The sequence below is a fragment of the Pteropus vampyrus genome, unplaced genomic scaffold (genome assembly GCF_000151845.1).
Source record: "Pteropus vampyrus isolate Shadow unplaced genomic scaffold, Pvam_2.0 Scaffold528, whole genome shotgun sequence".
Taxonomy (NCBI): Eukaryota; Metazoa; Chordata; class Mammalia; order Chiroptera; family Pteropodidae; genus Pteropus; species Pteropus vampyrus.
The window spans coordinates 2,177,458-2,197,057 of NW_011889309.1; the positions used below are offsets into that span (position 1 = coordinate 2,177,458).

Below are 19,600 nucleotides of genomic sequence, written 5' to 3' on the forward strand. Positions count from 1 at the left end.
GTTGGCAGGGAGGACAGAGGAAATCAGAGGGGCAGCCGGATCAATTACAGATTTTCTCTCAGCCGTGGGCAACAAGACGTTGATTATTCCTCATGATGCTCCAGGCTCCTCAAGACAAATGGATGTGGGGCTTCTCTGCTATTCTGACTCTCAGCTAGGAGAAACCCCTAGCAGAAACCAACAGCTTAAACGGGGCATGCAGCGTGGCAGGGTGGCCAGGGCAGGGGAGTGGGGCCACTCCAGGCACTCTGGCCTCCTGTGAGAGAATCATCCTTTGTGACTTGATACAGTTGAGCGTATGTGTAAGTGCCCTGTCTCCCTGGCAACAAGTAGTGTGAGGCAGGCCCTGTTCTCCAGGTTGTGCAAGGCAGGAACCTGGATGTTCACTAGCTCTGGAAATCACCTCTCTGAGCCTCAGTTTCATTCTGTAAAATGAAAAAAAAATAGACTAAATAATCTTTAAGGTTCTTTTAAGCTCTGATTTTCTATCATAAAGTATACTTTATGATAACATATTTACTGAATATTTTCTTAGTATGCGCAAAGTACTATTTCAGACTCATTGCTCTTCAGATGAACCCTGTGAGGCGGAGACTCTCGTTCTCACCACATGCAGATGTGGAAACCAAAGGCAGAAAGGTTGAATGAAACTTGCCCAGAACACTCAGCTTGTCAATGGAGAAACCAGGCCATCGGCTCAAAGACCAGTTCTCATCCACTACTCTCTACACTGGCTCTCTCTATATATCCCAGAACCTGGCACACAGTTGGTACTTGAGAGAATGTTGGAATGTAATTATAATGATTAACGTGGTATTTAAGAAGAAGACAAGTGAAATGCAAATAGATCTAGGGCCCATCTGCACATTTTGCCAAATTAGGGGGCAAACAACAAAAGAATGAGTATGGGGTGTCTTTGGCAAAATGGTCGGTTCAGGTGTTCTCAACTTTTAGCATTACTACCAGGAGATGCTCCCTGGAGTTTATGATGAGTTGCAATATGGCAGGTTAGCTGGGGTGCTTGGCATTGGCCTGGGAGCTAGACTAGGTCTGGACTCATCAGGATAAATTAAAGAGCACTGGCTGTCTCAGCTAGGCCTGACTTCAGGGGAGGATACTCAGGGATTGAAGCAACTGTAGGTATCTGCTTGGAATGCACAACTAGCGATAGCTGTTTCTAGTCTTGGACACTAATAAGCAGGACATAAGGAATCCCTGGTCTTTTTTCCCCTCTAAACAATCTCCTATGTAGATTGCAGACAAAGCCCTTAATCCACCTCTAAACAATGTTTCCTCACCTGGGGCCAGAGCAGACATCCCTGGTTTCCAAACCCAGGTTCCACTATGTGTCCTTAAGCTGGTTACTTAACCTCTGAGTTTCATTTCCACAACTGTAAACCATGGGTGACCATGCCTGCCTTGAAAAACTGTTGAGAGTTTAGGTGTAATGCACTCAGTAAACGTGACACACTTGCTTTCTTCTCTCCATCCCCATTTGAGGCTCCCTCAGGAAGTATACAGAGGCAGCCTAGACTACATCCACATTCTCTCCCAACAAGACAGTTTCCATACCTCTTGCTAATATTAATCCACAGCCTTCTCACCTCCAAAATGCTGCTCTAAGTCAACCCCATCCCAGAAGCTTTCCCTGAAATAGTCAGTCCTCCTTCCTCACTCAGACTCAGCCTAGCATAGGAGAACAATCAGGGATTGGAGGTGAAGAGCTATGTGACATTGGACCTGTCTCTTAACCTCTGGTAGGTTCTTCTGTAAAATAGGGAAATAACAGTCCCACCACCAATAACAGTCCCCCCACCAACCCTTACAGGGTTGTTAAGGGGGTCAAATGAGAAAATGGCTGGAACATTACTTTACAGATGAGTGAAGTGCCGTTCTTTTACCCTAGACTGGCCAAAGCATATACACTTACTGCTGTTATAAGATTTATACTTTATTCATTCAAAAACATTTCTACTGAATGTCTACAGTGTGGCAGGCAATGTCCAGGCCCTGGGATACAGCCCCTGGCCTTGTGGAGCTTACAGTCAAGGGAGGAGATATTGATCCCATTTCCAAGTAGCTGATGCCATAATTACAGATGGTGAAGGAAAAGTACAGGACATATATATAGTGTGTGGCAGGGGGACCTCATGGGGCAGGAAGGGAAGGTGGCCCTGAGGATGAAGTGTTTGACTTGAGTTGGCAAGGTCTTTTTAAGGTGGTAGGGTGAGCAGGGAGGAGATCCCAGATAGAGAGAAAGACATGGAAAGACCCAGAGGCCTCTAGTGGAATGCAGTATGGTGAGTTTTGGAAATGGCAGGGAGTCCACGAGGCTAGAAAGATGAGAGTGTCTTTTCTTTGTATCTGATGTGTTTTTTCCCAGTCTCCATTCTCTCACTCTCTCTCTCTTCTCCCAGATCTAGGGCAAGGCTCTATATCTAAAGCTGATTACCTCCACGAACCTCGTACTAAACTCAGCATCCTTCGCAGACAAGGTAAGGAGGCTGCAGCACACACATCTCCTTTCTGCTGCAAAGGAGGTAGTTAGAGGTAAGAAGATGGAGGTAATCACCAATCAGAGAGAGCCAGGGGAAGTAAGAAGAAGACCATAGGATAGGATGTGAAGGGGAAGACTGGCTTCATACAGATAGTGAAATATGTCTCCCGCATTTGTCCGAGGTCACCAGGCTGAGCCCTGGGGAAGCCAAGCTCCTAGCAGAGACCAAGTGAGCTGAGGCTTTGAAACAAAATAACCCAGTGCTAGAACTGTTTGTAACACATTTGGAACAGAAAGACCTTGTAGGAGTGTCTCAGAAGCACAGCGAGTGAGCAGAAGAGAAAAAAGTGGAGAGAAACCGCTTTTAAGAAAAACATTTTAATTAACTCTAGATAAACACAGCCTTCCTCCCTGTTTGGAATCTGTATAGATGTTTGGGAGGAGAGGGGCTGTCTTGGAGAAGTTTGTCCAAGTCTTGGACTGTGGTCGTGTGCACTGCAACATTCCATAAGGAGATGTGAAAAAACGCTGAGCTCAGCAGACTGGAGAATAAAAAGGGTGTTGGAGTGAGGGGAGCTGTGTGATGGGAAGGGGAGATGCACTTGGAATTTAACCATTTGAAGCCAGAGATGGGATACTAAAGGCTCATGAATCAGATAGTACAAAGAGAATCTCCAGATCCACTGAAATTAATTCGAGAAAAAATGTTCTAATTGATGTTAGCAATAAAGAAGCAAGTCCTGATGTTAATTAAGGGCTGCTGAATCACAGACATGAAGACCCGGTCCCTTGGCTTGGCTCCATGATGCCCATGTGGAGACTTCATACATCTATCCTGTCTATGGTCACTTCACATACACATCAGCCTTTTTGGTGTCTCAGTCACCATTATCATAAAGTAAGGCCCTGTCTTTTTTTTGTTTTAAGTCCTAGCCAGAGCAGGTGAGTAAGTAGCTATCCTTAGTGGATGCAGTCTTCAGGGAAGCCCATGACTAGCTCCTTCATCCCTCCAAGTGGTAAGGGAGGAGAAGGGGTATTAAAAAGTAAAGAAAGCTAGATATTGTAAAATAAAGGTTCATAACAAAATAAGTGGTGTACCCTTCAAAATGCAAAGCAATGTATTTATTCTACTGGTATCATCCAAGCTCAGCACAAGCTCTGGGAACTGCCTAAGAGCACATGCATGGTTCATTTCACCTCTTTCCTGACATCCAGGCCCAGAAGCCCTGATGGCCATCGGCTTGAATAAAGCCTGGCACCAGGCTGTGTGAGGAGTAGCAAACAGAAACTACTGTTGGCCAGTTGGTTCCTGGAGAGGGGGTTTTAGAACTACATACAGGTGCAGGAGAAAGACTTGCTTTTCATTCTAAAATGTACTCTACTGTTTGCATTTTAAACTAAGAGGTTGGATTGTTTTTCAATTAAAAGAACTAGTTAATAATTTAAAAAATAATAACCTTACTTTCGCAATGTCTGGCTCTAAGACCTAGGCTAATCACTTAATCCCCTGAGCCTGGGTCCCTTTCTCTGTATAATGAGGCTAATAACATCTCAGGTTCAAGTGCTCAGTGACTTTAGCCTGCCCAGGTCCCTTGCTATCTCTCTGGATCACTTGTCACTGGCCCAGGTGCTCTGGCTCCCAGGAGAGCATGAGCTGCTGCTCAGAGCTGACCCTGGACTAGTATCTGAGACTGCACTCACTCCCCTCCCAGCTAGTCTAACCGAACACTCACCTCCTCTCTTGTCCCCTCCACAGCTACCATCCCCTTCGGTCTACCAGCAGCCACAGTGCTCACTTCTGAGCACTTTCCATACACACCCCAGGCACTCTGGCTCTCAGGCAGATCTCAGGCCCTGGGTGAGAGGGGAGCCCTCCCTCAGAAGGAGGGATCCTGGGGGAAACACTATGTTCAGCCAGTGTGTGAGAGGCTCAGGGATGCTGAGGACAATCTCTCCAGGAGCTGCCCTTGACTTCTGCATTTGTCACAGGCCACAGAAGAGAACACAGCTCTTACTAATCCTGTCAAAGCCTCATCATCTTTCCTCTGCTATGGCCTGAAGATGTCACGAAAACCACAAGCAGAGCCAGGTGAGTCCGTGGGTTGGAAGTTCAGGGACTGAAGTCTTTATATCTCACTTTGCAAGTCTCAAGGCAACCTTGGGAAAATCCTTGACTTCCTAGCTAATCAAGGGTGCTAACCCTTCACTCAACACCCCGCCCCCTATAGGGACCTTGGTGAAGGGAGCACATAAGGATGAGAGCCCAGCTACAGCTGCTGGAAGAGGAGAGGAAGGCTGCAAGTGCTGTACCTCTGCCAAGGGGGCTGCCATGTAGGTGGGGACCGGGCATAGCTCCCAGATTCCAGCAACTCCACCGCTCTGCCAGTGACCCCCCACACTCTGGGCCCATCCAGCTCTGTGTTAGGCTATCAGAATTCTCAGATGTGCTATCTGCCCTTAAGAGGCTTACTGGAAAAGTATAATATCCTTGTGTGGAAAAAAAAGTAAAGCAATGCACTCAAGAATTCTTGATGCTGATAGTAGTGAAGCAGCTTCCACAAGGCAATACAGCCTTCATCATCAAGTGAGGACTAAGTGCTGGGAAACAGAGGCAGAAATGCATCCCTGGGCCCAGGCAGTGGGAGTAGATTCTTGGAAGATGCGGGCCACACAATGAGTTCTGAGGCATGTGCTGGATAGGAAAGAGACTTTCCAGGTATGTGCTGGGAAAAGCAAGGGTGTCTAAAGCACAGTGACTGAACCAACTTTTAAGGCGCACATAATTTCTGAGGGGCTCAGAGATGAGTGTTGAATTCAGATCCCAGGGGGCATTGAATGCCAAGGTTAAGGAGCCATGGAGTTTCTAGGCAAGGGAGGGCCAGGACCAGAGCTGTGCTTTAAGGAAGTTGATTTGGCCAAGGTATGCCAGATGGACAAGAGAGCAGAGAAGTCACTTAATGGGTACTTAGCTACGTGTGAGAGGACTGTGAATGTGGCAGAAGCTGACATTGAAGGGAATGAACCTCATACTGCCTGAACATTAGCTTCTTGGATTTTCCTACAAACTGGAGAAGAAAGTTCCTGAGTAGCCAAGTATTGGGTAGGAGTATGCACTCTCCCAATCTCCAAGGAGAGCAGAGCCTGCACAGCTCCAGACCCAGTCTCAGTGGGACATGGGACATCAAATGTATGGCCAAGTTCTGATTGGACCCAGCCTCTGCACTGGGCTCTAATAGGAGTAACTCTAGAAGAGTCTGGGCTTGAAGTCATAAAGCCTGTGTTCCAACCTGGCTTTGCCACTTATTGCCTATATGACCATGGTCAAGGCCTGAAATCTCCCTATGCCTTAGTTTCCTATAAAATGGGAGATATGCTACTGGCCCTGTCTACTTCACAAGGTTGTTTAAAGACTAAAGGGTACATTATATGTGAAAAAATGTTCTAATGATCATAAAGGAAAAGTTTTTTTTTTCTAAATCAGATCTGTGGTTTGTTATTTCTTACCTCCTCCACCCTCATCCCCAACATTTCACTTCCTGTCTTTTGTTTTAGAATCTATATCTGACTCCACATCTCTCAGATTTATTGAATGGATGATTTATCTTTGTTTTCTATAAAACACCTAAGACAATGTTTTCCACCTAGTTGGAGCTCAATAAATGTATAATTGATTAATAAAAGTGAACCTATAGAGGATATTTTAATCCTACTCATCATCCTCCCACTCAGTGATTCATCTTATTGTCAATGTTAACAAAAAAATAATTAGGATGGCAAGTTGGAGATCTTTCCCTTGTCTTCCACTTCCATTCACAAAACCATACAATTCACCTCAGAGGGAGGCGATATAAGGTAGTGGTTTGCAGCACAAGCTTTTCATCTGCTTTAGACAGAGGCTGAATCTGGGCTCCGCTACTTACTAGCTATGACCTTGGGCAAGTAATTAACCTCTCCAAATCTCAGTTTCCCATCCAAAAAATGGAGAAAATATTAGATGTTCCTAAGGTTGCTTTCAAAGATTAGCTGCAAGCTTAGCAGTATTCCTGCAAATAGTAAGTGCTAAATGTTTACACTTTAATCGACATTATTGAGAGCTATTATTGTGATTATTGCTATTATGGTCCAGAGCCAAATCACCATGATTTGGGGAGATTAGTATTTTGGTACAGATTTTTCATTAGTGTGAAGGACTGTGATTGCTCTGTGACTGCCAATGGATTAAGCCTCTCACTGGAGAAAGCAGATGAGGATGAGCTTTGAAATGCCTTGACCCCCAAAGCCAACCTCACATCCATTATCAAGTGGCATCTGGGACTGGGGAAACTGAATGGATCAGTAGATCTTATGGTGCTACCCCAGCGTTAATGGTGCAAGTGAATTATAAACAAGGCCCACCTGCTGTGCTCAGAAACAGAACCTGGCAGGAAGGTAATTGCCTGGAACTTGAGCACAAGGGGACACATCAGGAGTGGAACACATTAAACACGGGGAAGAGCAACTTCCCAATACTTTCCTTCTCCCCACAGATCCAAAGAGAAGCCAGCAGGCAAGGGGACATGCATACAGACATCAGATGGGGAACACTCCAGACCATAGAAGAAAGGCTCTCCTGACAACCACAGTTGGCTATCCAGATCCACAGATTTGATAGGAACGGGAGAACATCTAGGTCAGCTCCATGAAGCCTGGTGTTCCTATGTCATTATATGAGTGATCACTGGTAGATAATGAGCTCCCTAAGACTGGTGTAGACAGCGGTACTATTCATTTGTTCATCTACAAACTCAGTATGAATTCATTAGGCATCAGTTGAAAAAGGAAAGAAAGCTAATAAGAAACAAGACATTCTTTGAAAGAGACAGATACAGACATCAGTCACTAGGCACAGGCTGGGAAGTACAGTCATATAGCCAAGGCTCAAGGCAGTGCTGGCACTAGGCAGAGAGATCCCAGTGCTACCCAGGCATGGTTAGGGGAGGCTTTACAAAAAGAGACCCTTGCACTGGTCCTAAGAAATAGACACACACATACACACACACACACACACACACACACACACACACACACACACACACACACACACACACACACCATGAATACATATACTATATGCTACACATGCACATACACATACATATACTTATACATACACATACATATACACATATATCCTCAGGCTTTAGGCACCTAAGAGGGAAACATAAGGCCCAGGACTCTCATAGCTCCCCCAAGTTCTTAACACATTCTGAGACCAAAAAGAAAATGATGAACTCAGGTACACAGCAGAAAGCAGTCCTTATCTTTGACCAGGCAAGAAAAGGTAATTCCTTCACCTTCTCACCTTCTTCTAGAAAGATTTTCTAATGATCTGAGAAGTGATTTTATATCTGAAACTTTCCTCCTGGCCTGCCTTTCTCTTCCTCCTCCTGAGAGATCAGACCATGAAGAGGGGCAGTGACATTTCAGGAAGCCATCAGAGTAGCAGCCAAGTGCATTAGCTCTGGAAGGCTGGGTTCCAGTCACAGATCCCACATCAAGACATTAACCTCTGAGTCTTAGTTGCCTCATTCATAAAATAGTAATAGCAATTATACCTTCCTTATTGGGCTGTTGGTAGTTTAAAACAAGAAAGTGCTTAGTACAGTGCCTGGCACATAGTTGAGTCCTCCATAAACATATTCTAAATATAATTTACAATGGTACCACATCCTTGCTACCTGAAAGCAAACAGCTCTAATGATTTTATTTCACACATTCAATACAGCAAAGAGCATTTTCATCGGCGCTGTTTCGTTGTGAGGAAAAAGAAAGATGGCTGCAGTCAGGCTCCCTCCTGACACCCTTCCGAGTGGAAGTGACTCAGCACTTCTCCCCTTATGTAACCATGTGCCAGTATGAATGTGGGGGCTTCCATTATCTGGCAGTGTGTCCTATTGTTTAATCTGTGTATAAAAGAGGCCACTGCCCTGTGAGGCTGGTGTGCCCTTGCTGGAATAAAGAGTAGTTGCCTACAGTATTTTCTTGTACGAGGCTTGTACCCCGTACCTTGGAATCTTGAACCTGCAGCAACACATTCATTCAGCAAGGATTTACTGAGCACCTAATGTGTGGGAGGCTTAAGGTATTATACAAAAATACAGTGTTCTTGTCCTTGAAGCATTTTCGAATACTAAAAAGCATATCTGTGTCCTACACAGCTGTACATACACACAATATTACACATGTACACACATGTATGTACACACACGTGTGTGCATACACACACATATATACACAGAGCCCTCACCCCTGGAAACATACCATCTATATTTAAAGTATAACTATCCACATTGTTTCACTTGACAGTTATTAAAGTCTAGGCAATAGGCAGCATAAGGATAGCTATACTGTTTTCTGAAAGAGAAAACTGAGGCTGAAAGAAAATAAACGTCTTGCCCAAAGACCAGGGGAAGGGTGTACCAGGGACTAACATTATTGGGCACTCATTTGTACCATGCACATGTGAGTGAGTTAGCCATTTCCACATGGCTACTTCGTCAAGTCCTACAACTACCCTGTGAGCCCCAGTCATAGCACTTCTGAAAAGATGAAGAACAGAAACTTGGTGAAGATATAAGTAATTTGCCAAGGATCACAAAGCTAATAAGTGATAGGCCAGAATGCAAACAGTTTTGTCTGATTCAGACCCACCAGCTTATCCCACAGGACCAGAGTAGATTTAATAAGTGGCACTATTCTGATAAATCACAGGTCATTTGGCTGCACCTCCAACAAATAGTGATGGCGGGCCTACTATGTACCGGGCATTGTGCTCTGATAGATAATGCTGTGTCCTTGCAGTTCCTCCCACGTCCCCATGCATCACCTCATCTTGGGGTCTTTGCATGGCTCTGCCCTTTGCCTAGAACATTCTTCCCCCAGAAGAGCTGGCACATATCTTCACTTTCTTCCAGAACCTGATTCAAATCTCAAAGGAGGTCTTTGTCCTCCCTGCTCTACTTCCTTTATTTCTATAGTAATTACCACCTCTTAGTTTATTATATAGTTTACTTATTTATTATATTTCTTATTTATGTAGGTTGTCTCTATACACACTTACTAAAATGTAAGCTCCCCAAGAGAAGGGATTTTGTCTGCTTTGTTCTTTATGTGTTCAAAGCACCTAAAATAATATCTTCCTATAGCAGGTGTTCAATAAATGTGCTGACTGAATATGAGAAACATGAGACGAGTTACATGGGTGTTAAGATTAAACATACAGACTTCTGGTCAATATGGCATAGAAGATCAACACTGTGCATGCCTCCTCTCACAACCACATCAAACTTATAACAAAATATAGAACAATCATCACTGGGAGTCACCTGAGGTCTGGCTGAACAGAAGTCCTACAACAAGGAACACACAGAAAAGACTAACTCGAGACTGGTAGAAGGGGCAGAGATGCAAAACAGGCTGGTCTCACATCCATTTGTTGCAGTTGAGAATTGGGGAAAATATCTCCACTGCAAAGGTGGCCCTGGAAGAGCAAGGGATACCAGCCCCACACCAGGCTCACAAGCCTAGTATTCCAGTGCAGGGAAGAGAGATCCCCACAACTTCTGGCTGTGAAAATCAGTGGAAATTGTGGCTGGGTGAGATAGAGGGCTGAGGGAGTCACAGACTTTCCTATTAATGGGCCCATATGCTGACTTACTCGGTTACAGACTCACGCTCTGAGCTCCACTGCTGGTACAGCTGCCTAAAAGGTGCCAGACACATATGAGGAGGAACTGAGTTGTCTGGCTTCGGGGTCAGGGCTGGAGGGGCAGCTTTCTCCTAGACAGAAGTGCTGGCACACTCTTCCTTTGTTGAGTCCTCCCTCGCCCGGCTTGCAGATGCAGGCACCCACGATGTCTGAGTCTCCATCAACCTGGTTAACACAGGTTGCCCTTCCTAAGACCCCACTCCTCTCAACTTGTGGACCTGGCCAAGCTGCCTCCAGTGTTTTTTTCCATACAAATGGCCTGTCTTGACTCATTTTTAAAAATCTCTGCAGACTTCCCAAAAGTCTCTCAAATATTCACAAAACCCAAAGCAGCACCTGTCTTCAGCATGCCCTGTACCTCTTGTTGAGCAGCCCCAAGCCTGGTACTAAATGTAACTGGCCTCAGTTCCTGGCTTGGCCTCTCGAGGCACCTAAAAGCCCACCATGAGAGGCAGCTACCTGTGGATTGCTTGGTGACTCTTGCCAGGTGGCCTTGGATAGTATACAGGCTGCAGCTGAATTTGTCCTACATCTGGGCCCCTACTAGGAGGCCCTTGGGCCAACATGCCCAGTGGCTGGCTTTGACCAGAGCAGGAGCACTGCCCAGGTCTGTATATGAGGAGGACACATCCAAAGGGTGGAGTGGGCAGGCAAAAGAGCCCTGCTAAAGTGAATCCTGCTTTGTAGGGTAAGCCCCTCATTAGCCAGTCCTCATAACCAATTATCCCGAGGGTCAATCCCTCCCATCAACATGCAAACAGCAACCAAGGCTCAACTACAACAGGAGGGCACACACAACCCATACAAGGGATACACCTTGAATATCTGGCTCAGGTAACCAGGGAAGACTGTGCCATTGAGCTCCACAGGATACCATATACATAAAACCACTCTACTAAGCCTGGGAGACTCAGGAGCCCTACATAATACATAGAAATGAAATCAGGGAGGCAGCAAAAAGGGAGAGACAAAAACACATGTCCCAAATGAAAGAAGAGAGCAAAATTTCAGAAAAAGAACTAAACAAAATGGAGATAATAAATCTACCAGATGCAGAGTTCAAAACACTGATTATTAGAATGCTCAATGATCTCAGCGAGAACTTCAACAAAAAGATGGTAAGCATAAAAAAAGCTGTAGAAATGAAAGTCAGAAATGAAAAATACAATAACAGAAATTAATAATACACTAGAAAAAAATCAACAGATTAGCCGAAGCAGAATGACAGATCAGTGAGTTGGAAGATGAGGTAGCAGAAAATACCACATCAGAGGAGCAAAAAGAAAAAAGAATCTAAAAAAATTGAGGATAGTTTAAGTGGTCTCTGAGACAACATCAAGTGTACCAAAATTCACAACATAAGAGTATCAAAAGGAGGAGAGAGAGAGAGAGGGCGGGGGGCGGGGCAAGGAATTGAAAAACTATCTGAAGAAATGATGATGGGAAACTTCCCCAACCTGGTGAAGGAAATAGGCATGTGACCCTAGGAAGCTCAGAGTCCCAAACAAGATTAACCCAAAGAGGCCCACACCAAAATACATGATAATTAAAATGCCAGAGGTTAAAGACAAAGAGAGAGTCTTAAAAGTAGCAAGAGAAAAGCAATTAGTTACCTACAAGGGAACTCCCATAAGAATGTCAGCTGATTTCGCAATAGAAATTTTCCATCCCAGAAGGGTTTGGCACAAAATATTCAAAGTGATGAAAAGTAAAGACCTATGTCCAAGAGAAGCTATCATTTAGAATTGAAGGGCAGATAAAGAGCTTCCCAGATGAGAAAAATCTAAAAAAGTCATCACCACCAAGCCAGTAGTACAGGAAATGTTAGAGGGACTTCTTAAAGAAGAATAAAATATGTATCAAAAATACAAATAATAAAATGGCAATAACTACATGTCTATCAACAAGTACTTCAAATGAAACAATTAAATGCTCCAATCAAAAGATAGGGTGGCTGAATGGATAAGAAAACAGACTCTTACACATGCTGCCTACATAGACTCTCTTCAGATCAAAAGACACACACAGACTAAGATAAAGGGATGGAAAAAGATATTTCATGAAAATGGAAACAAATAAAAAAAAGCTTGGATAGTAATACTTATACCAGACAAACTAGAGTTTGAAACAAAGGGCTTAAGAGATAAAGAAGGATCCAGTACTTCCACTTCTGGATACTTATCCAAAGAAACCCAAAATATCACTTTAAAGGGACATGTGCATCATATGTTCATTGCAACATTATTTACAGCAATAAGATATGGAGGCATCCTGACTGTCCTGTCCAATAACGAAATGAATGATGGATAAAGAAGAGGTGGTACACACACACACACACACACACACACACACACACACACACAATGGAATGTTACTCAACCATATAAATGAATAAATGAATGAATGAATGAATGAATAAAACCTTGCCACCTGCAAAAACATGATGGACCTAGAGGGTATTGTGCGGAGTAGAGTAAGTCAGACGGAGAAAGACAAATATCATATGATTTCACTTACATGTAGAATCTAAGGAACAAACTAAACAAAACAGAAACAAACTCATGGAAACAGAGAACATTTTGTGTTGCCACATGGGAGGGGAGTTTGGGAGATGAGTGAAAAAGAAAAAGGTTTTAAGAAGTACAAACTGGTAGTTACAAAATAGTCATGGGGATGTAAAGTATAGTATAAGAAATATAGTCAATAATACTGTAATAACTATGTATGGTGTCAGATGCATACTGGATTTATAGGGGTGATCATTTCATAAGATATATAAATATCTAGTTACTATGTTGTACACCTGAAATATCGTATGTCAACTATAATTGAAAAATAATTAAAAAAAAAAGATTAAACATTCACAGGGCTAAGACTGTGGGCATTCTGGGGAGGGAGCTGTGGCCACCAGAAGTTTCTAATTTCAGCCAGGGAAGGTTGGCTTTAGAAGCATGTAGATTCTACACCTTCCTACTGATTACTGTGACAATTCAGAGACAGAAGCAACATTAGAAGCTTCCTATCTGAAATGTTTTGACACAAAAAAAGATGAAGCAAGAAGGACATCCAAGAATTTCTCTTTGTCCTGGATACAAGGAGAATCCAAGGCCACTGCTGAATGTGTCCAAGCCCAGCTAAAGAAGGACACCAGGCTCTGCTTATTAGCACATCCTGAAGTGACAGGAATACAGAGAATGAGCAGGGCAAAGGTGGGTCCTCACAGCCTGGAAAGCCAAGAGAGCCAGTAGAACAAACCCTTGGTGCCGAAGAGAGATCCCAGAATCTCAGAGCTACAAGGAACCTTGGAGATCACCTAGAAAAGGCTCTTCACACAAAGCTCAAAGAGGAAAAATGACTTAACCGTGGTCAAAAGTTTGTACTTTTGATCTGAGTCTCCTGACTGCTGGATCAATGATCTTTTCATGGTAGTATTCACTTTTGTCTGTCTGTTTGTTGTTTTTAATGTCTTTCACAAACCAGCTCTATACCAGGCACTGGGGGTATAAGATACTGTGTGACACAGATAAACAAAGAGAGGGCCATCAAATTAAAATACAAAGTCAGCATAACCATGGAAAAAGTGTTTCCTGGTTGCCACAGGAACTCTGAGAAGATGTACCTAAGCCAGTGAGAGAAGCAGTTTGCCATCCCAAAATATTACTTTGAGGATATTATTTTAAGCTGGTTATTTTTAAGAAACGAAAGACTCAGAAAGAACCTTTGAACTTCTCTCTAACTGCATAAAAGAATTTAGATAGAGGACCTCCTAAGAAGGGAGCTATTGTCATAGATAACTATAGTTTAATATAAATCAGGTGTGATAGACAGGGAGGAACATAGCAAGGCCCATTTGATCAAAGTCCTTTATGTCCCATGGTTAAAGATGGCCCAGAAAACATTGATTTACCAAACATTTGCATTTCTATCTCCATGTGAATTGCTTTCCTGCCCTTTGAAGTACCAAATCACATCTCCATATAAACCTCAACTGCCCAATGTGTCTGTCCTCAGGTCTCATATGTGGGCCTCTTTGGGTTCATCTTTTCTGAGACTCTCTGAACTTCCTGGAATTGCATGTCTATTTCCTTCACCAGGTGAGGGAAGTTTTCCATCATTATTTCTTCAAATAGCTCTTCAACATCTTGTATTCCTTCTGGTACCTCTATAACATGAATAATTCTACATTTAATTGTGTCTCATGGGCTCCTTAAATTATTATTATAGCCTCGGCTTCTTTTTTCTTGCCATTCTGATTGAGTGTCCTTGGCTTCCCCATCCTCTATATAGGTGGTTCAATATCTTTTTCATCCACTCTGTTGATTCCCTCTAATATCCTCTCCATCTCAGATAATGTTTTCTTCATTTCTGACTGGTTATTTTTTATAATTTCCGTTTCCATTTTTACATTTTTTATCTCTTTGTTAAAGTTCTCACTGAGTTCATCTATACTTTCCCTAAGTTCATTGAGCATCTTTATAATCAGTGTTTTGAACTCTGCATCTGCACCTGTTAAGATTCAGCAAGCAATCTACAGATGCTATGCTTATAGTTGCCTCAAGAGCCCACACCAGAAACCGAGTTCAGCTGCCACTAGTGTGCGTCTTTGCGTTGCCCAGCAAGGAGCACAGGACTCTCTGAGCACACAACTGGATGTGGTTTGGGTGGGGCCACCAGTTGGGGGAGATGGAGTTTTAAGGAATCCTCTAGGCAGAGAGACCTCTGTTCACCAGTTTGACGATGTCTCAGATATGGCGGTCCTGAGTCTGCATTCTGGGAGGGGAGAGGGCTCAACAGAGAAACAACAGATACCGCCAGCACTTCTGCATGGGAGAGAGCCTCGCCTCCAGCCCTTACTGCAACAACTCAGTGTCCTCCTGTAAGTCTCTGGTGCTGCCCCATGCAGTCAGCCTGGCGCCAGTGTTCAGAGTGAGTAGTTTCATCACCGCAAAAGTCCGCTTGCAGACATGGCCCCTTTAAGAGGCGTCTGCAGCTGCTGGCTGCCGCTGCCATAGCTTCTGTCCCACTCAGCCTCTCAAGAGCAGCAGCCTAGCATCCTCGCCCCCTCCTACCTTCTACTATTGCAAGGTGATTTCTTATTTGTCTTCCTAGTTGTAGTGCTTCTATTCATCTAGATCCCAGGCAACTGCTTGCTGTTTGCTCTGTGTTTTTTTCACAAATTTGGCATGGTCACAAGAGGGATGAATAGAGCCTCTATCATCTATGCAATTTTATTTTCTTTCCTCTCTCCCCTCCCTCACAGTTTTGGCGAGCCAGCTAGGAGACACTACTGGCTAGATATGTCACTTTGGGACTGCCTCAGATACAGGAATCGTGGGGCATCTGACACAGGCTGGTGTAGGTAAGAGTTCTTGCCATGTTGGCACCCCCAGATCTCTGTCTGAAGGATACAGTGGAAGCAAAAATGGCAAGAATCTTTTTTCTCTTTCTAAATTTATATTAGAAGGAGAAAATGTTGGCAAAACTAGTTTTTTGGGTAAACATGATTCTGTAAAGATTTAGTTTATGTACTCTTGTTTTGTCGATCCCACTCCTCCCAGAGACCTTCATTATCTCCACCAGCTAGAATATGCATACGCATCTGATGGGCAGCCAAACAGAGTGTAGATCCAAGATTAGGAAATCTATAATATTATTCTGTTTAAAGGGGGAAAAAATATATAATTCCTTGTGTTTTGGAACAGCTATTTAAAGACAGAGCCCTTCATTTTTTCTTAGGTTAACTCTGGGAGTGAACTTTTGGATCTTACAAGGGCTGCATCCTTTGCACTCCCTTATGGATACCTCTTGCATTCATAGTTAAACTGTAAAAAGGTTTATTGATTTGATTCACTATTGAGATTAATAGATTCTACCTTCAATAGCCAGATGATGGATCCTTTGTATTGGAAAATGCTTCTAAATTGAAAACTTTGTAGAGAATTCTTGCTGTAAACAGCTGTTTATTGGTACTTAAAAAAAACACAAAAATTAAAAAATAGAAATAAAAATATAATGACTAAAGAACAAAAACCAATTTGAGAAGCTTTATCGAATTAGCTACTTCAGCTTCCCCCAATGGGTTTTTACAGATGATAATGAAAACATTAGATTAATTAACAAGTGAAGGTGACAGGCTAATGGGAAAGTCATAGTTATTATTTTCCCAACAAGGTAAAAAAAAAAAATTTAAGTTATTAAGAAATAAGGTGAATAGAGCAAATGCTAATAGCAGCAAAAGAAAGAGGAAACAGAAAGGGAAGAGTCACAAGACACGTCTCAAGAGGGTGGAAATCTTTAGATGGTTATTAGGGAATAGGATAAATAAAACAGACATTGATAAGATTAAAACAAAGATTTTAATACAGCATTTTCAAAGGGTGGGTGGGTAAAAGCGACCCCATGCTGGTCTCCCAACATTAAAGGGCCCCAAACAAGTCTGCTCAAATTATTCCAGTTTGGAGAAATTTAAAAACCTGGAAAGCAGAGATCATAATGAGAAATCTAATCAATAATAGTTTCGGGCAGCAGTTAGGCTCGTTTAATTAGGACCCCCACATACTGTGGTAAAAAAAAATGGCGAAGCTCTGACTGGGGCTACAATTAGATTGAGAGAATGTAAAAATGTAATAGTAAATAACATAAAAGTTGGAATGTTTAAGCAGATATTATGTAAAGAAGTTGTCTCTAGTTGACCTGAATGTTTAATGGGAATGGAATATTTCCCCTACCCAGTACTGTACATCAAAAACTTGTTAAGTCCTAATGAAAGCTAGAGATAGGGATATCTAAGAGTTGATGAAATTAAGGTAAAAGTTTATAGCAGAATTGGTATATTTGTTTTCTTTTTCTGCCTTATATAATAGAATCTATTTTATTTATTTATTTATTTATTCAATTAGAGTTAACATTCAATATTATTTTATATATGTTTCAGGTGTGCAACATAGTGGTTAGATATTTATATAATTTACAAAATGATCCCTCCAATTAGTCTTGTACCCACCTGGCACCACACATAATTATTACAACATTATTGGCTACATTCACTACGCTGTAGCTCACATTCCTGTGATAATTTTGTAACTACCAATTTGTACTTCTTAATCCCTTCACCTCTTTCACTCAGTCCCCAAACCCCCTCCCATCTGGCAATCACCAGTTTGTTCTCTGTATCTATCAGTCTGTTTCCATTTTCTTTGTTAGTTTATTTTGTTCCACAGATAAGTGAAATCAAATGGTATCTGTCTTTGTCTGACTTATTTCACTTAGCATAATACCCTCTAGGTCCATACATGTCATTGCAAATGGTACAATTTCATTTTTTTTTTTTTTAATTTATGGCTGAACAATATTCCATTGTATATAAGTACCACATCTTTTTTATCCAATCAACTATTGATGGGCACTTAGGTTACTTCCATATCTTGGCTATTGTAAAAAGTGCTGCAGAAAACATAGGGGTGCAAATATCTTTTCCAATTAGTGTTTTGGTTTTCTTTGGGTAAATAACCAGAAGTGAAATTACTGGGTCCAATTTGCAATTCCACCAACAGTGTACAAGGGTTCCCTTTTCTCCACATGTTCACCAGCACTTGTTGTTTTTGATTTACTGACAGGTGTGAGGTAATAACCCATTGTGGTTTTAATTTGCATTTCTCTGATGACTAGTGAGTTGAGCATTTTTTCATGTCTATTGGTCATCTCTATGTTCTCTTTGTAGAAATGCCTATTGAGGTCTTCTGTCCATTTTTAATTAAATGTTTTTTTTTAAGTTTTCAGTTGTATGAGTTCTTTATAAATTTTAAATATTAACCCCTTATCAGACATATCAATGGCAAATTCCTTCTCTCATTCAGTAGATTGTCTTTTCATTTTTTGGTTTCCTTTGCTGTGCAAAACCTTTTTAGTTTGATATAGGCCTATTTGTTTATATTTTCTTATTTCCATTACCCAAAGAAATATATCAAAACAATATTTTTAAGAGCAATGTCAAAGAGTTTACTGCTTATGTTTTCTTCTAGGAGTTTTATGGTTTTGTCTTTTACATTTAATTCTTTAATCCATTTTGAGTTTATTCTTGTACATGGTTTAAAAAAGTGATCCAGTTTCATTTTTTTTTTGCATGTATCTGTCCAGTTCTCCCAACACCATTAATTGAATAGACTGTTTTTACCCATTGTATATTCTTGCCTCCTTTGTCATAGCGTAATTGACCCATATAGGTATTTCTAGGCTCCTATTCGGTTCCATTGATCTATGTTTCTGTTTTTATGCCAGTTACATGTCGGTTTTATTACTATAGCTTTGTAGTACACTTTGATATGAGGTAGCCTGATACCTCTAACTTCACTCTTTCTCAAGATTTTCATGTTTATTTGGGGTCTTCTATGGTTCCATGTTAATTTTAGTATTTGTTAGTTCTGTGAAAATATACCATTGGTATTTTGATAGGAACTGCACTGAATCTATAGATTGCTTTGGGTAGCATGGACATTTTAGTGATGTTAATTATTCTTATCCATGAGTATGGTATATGCTTCCATTTATTTATATGTTCTTTAATTTCTTTCTTCAATGACTTATAATTTTCTGAGTATGGGTCTTTTACCTCCTTGGTTAAATTTATTCCCAGGCATTTATTTATTTATTTATTTTTATGGAATTGTGAGTGAAATTGTTTTCTTAATTTCTCTTTCTGATAGTTTACTATTGGTGTATAAAAATGCAACCAATTTCTGAAAATTAACTTTGTCTCCTGCTACTTTACTGAATTCAATTATGAGTTTTAACAGGTTGTTGGACTCCTTAGGGTTCTCTCTATATAATATCATCCACAAATAATGACAGTTTTACTTCTTCTTTTCACATCCGAATGCCTTTTATTTCTTTTTCTTGTCTGACTGCTGTGGCTAGGACTTCCATTACTATGTTAAGTAAAAGTTGTGAAAGTGAACATCCTTGTCTTGTTCCTTATCTTAAGGAAAACACTTTTAGATTTTCCCCACTGAGTATAATGTTAGTTGTGGGTTGGTCATATATGGCTTTTATTATGCTGAGGCATGTTCCTTCTATTCCCACTTTGCTGAGCGTTTTTATCAAAAATAGGTGCTGGATTTTGTCAAATGCTTTTTGTGCATCTCTTGATATGATCATATGATTTTTCTTTTAATTTGTTAATATGGTGTATCACATTAATTGATTCGAAGTTATTGCATCAATCTTGCATCCCAGAAATAAATTCCACTTGATTATGGTCTATGCTATCTTTAATGTTTGTTGAATTTGGTTAATATTTTGTTGAGGATTTTTGCATCTATGTTCATTAGGAATATTGGCCAATAATTTTTTTTTTTTTT

At 41.5% G+C, this 19,600-nt stretch overlaps 1 protein-coding gene across 1 annotated transcript in view; it reads right to left on the bottom strand.

Moving 5' to 3' along the window:
* GRIK4 (glutamate ionotropic receptor kainate type subunit 4) overlaps positions 1–19,600 on the bottom strand; it is a 451,038-nt gene that overhangs the window by 305,787 nt on the left and 125,651 nt on the right. The window lies entirely within an intron of this gene.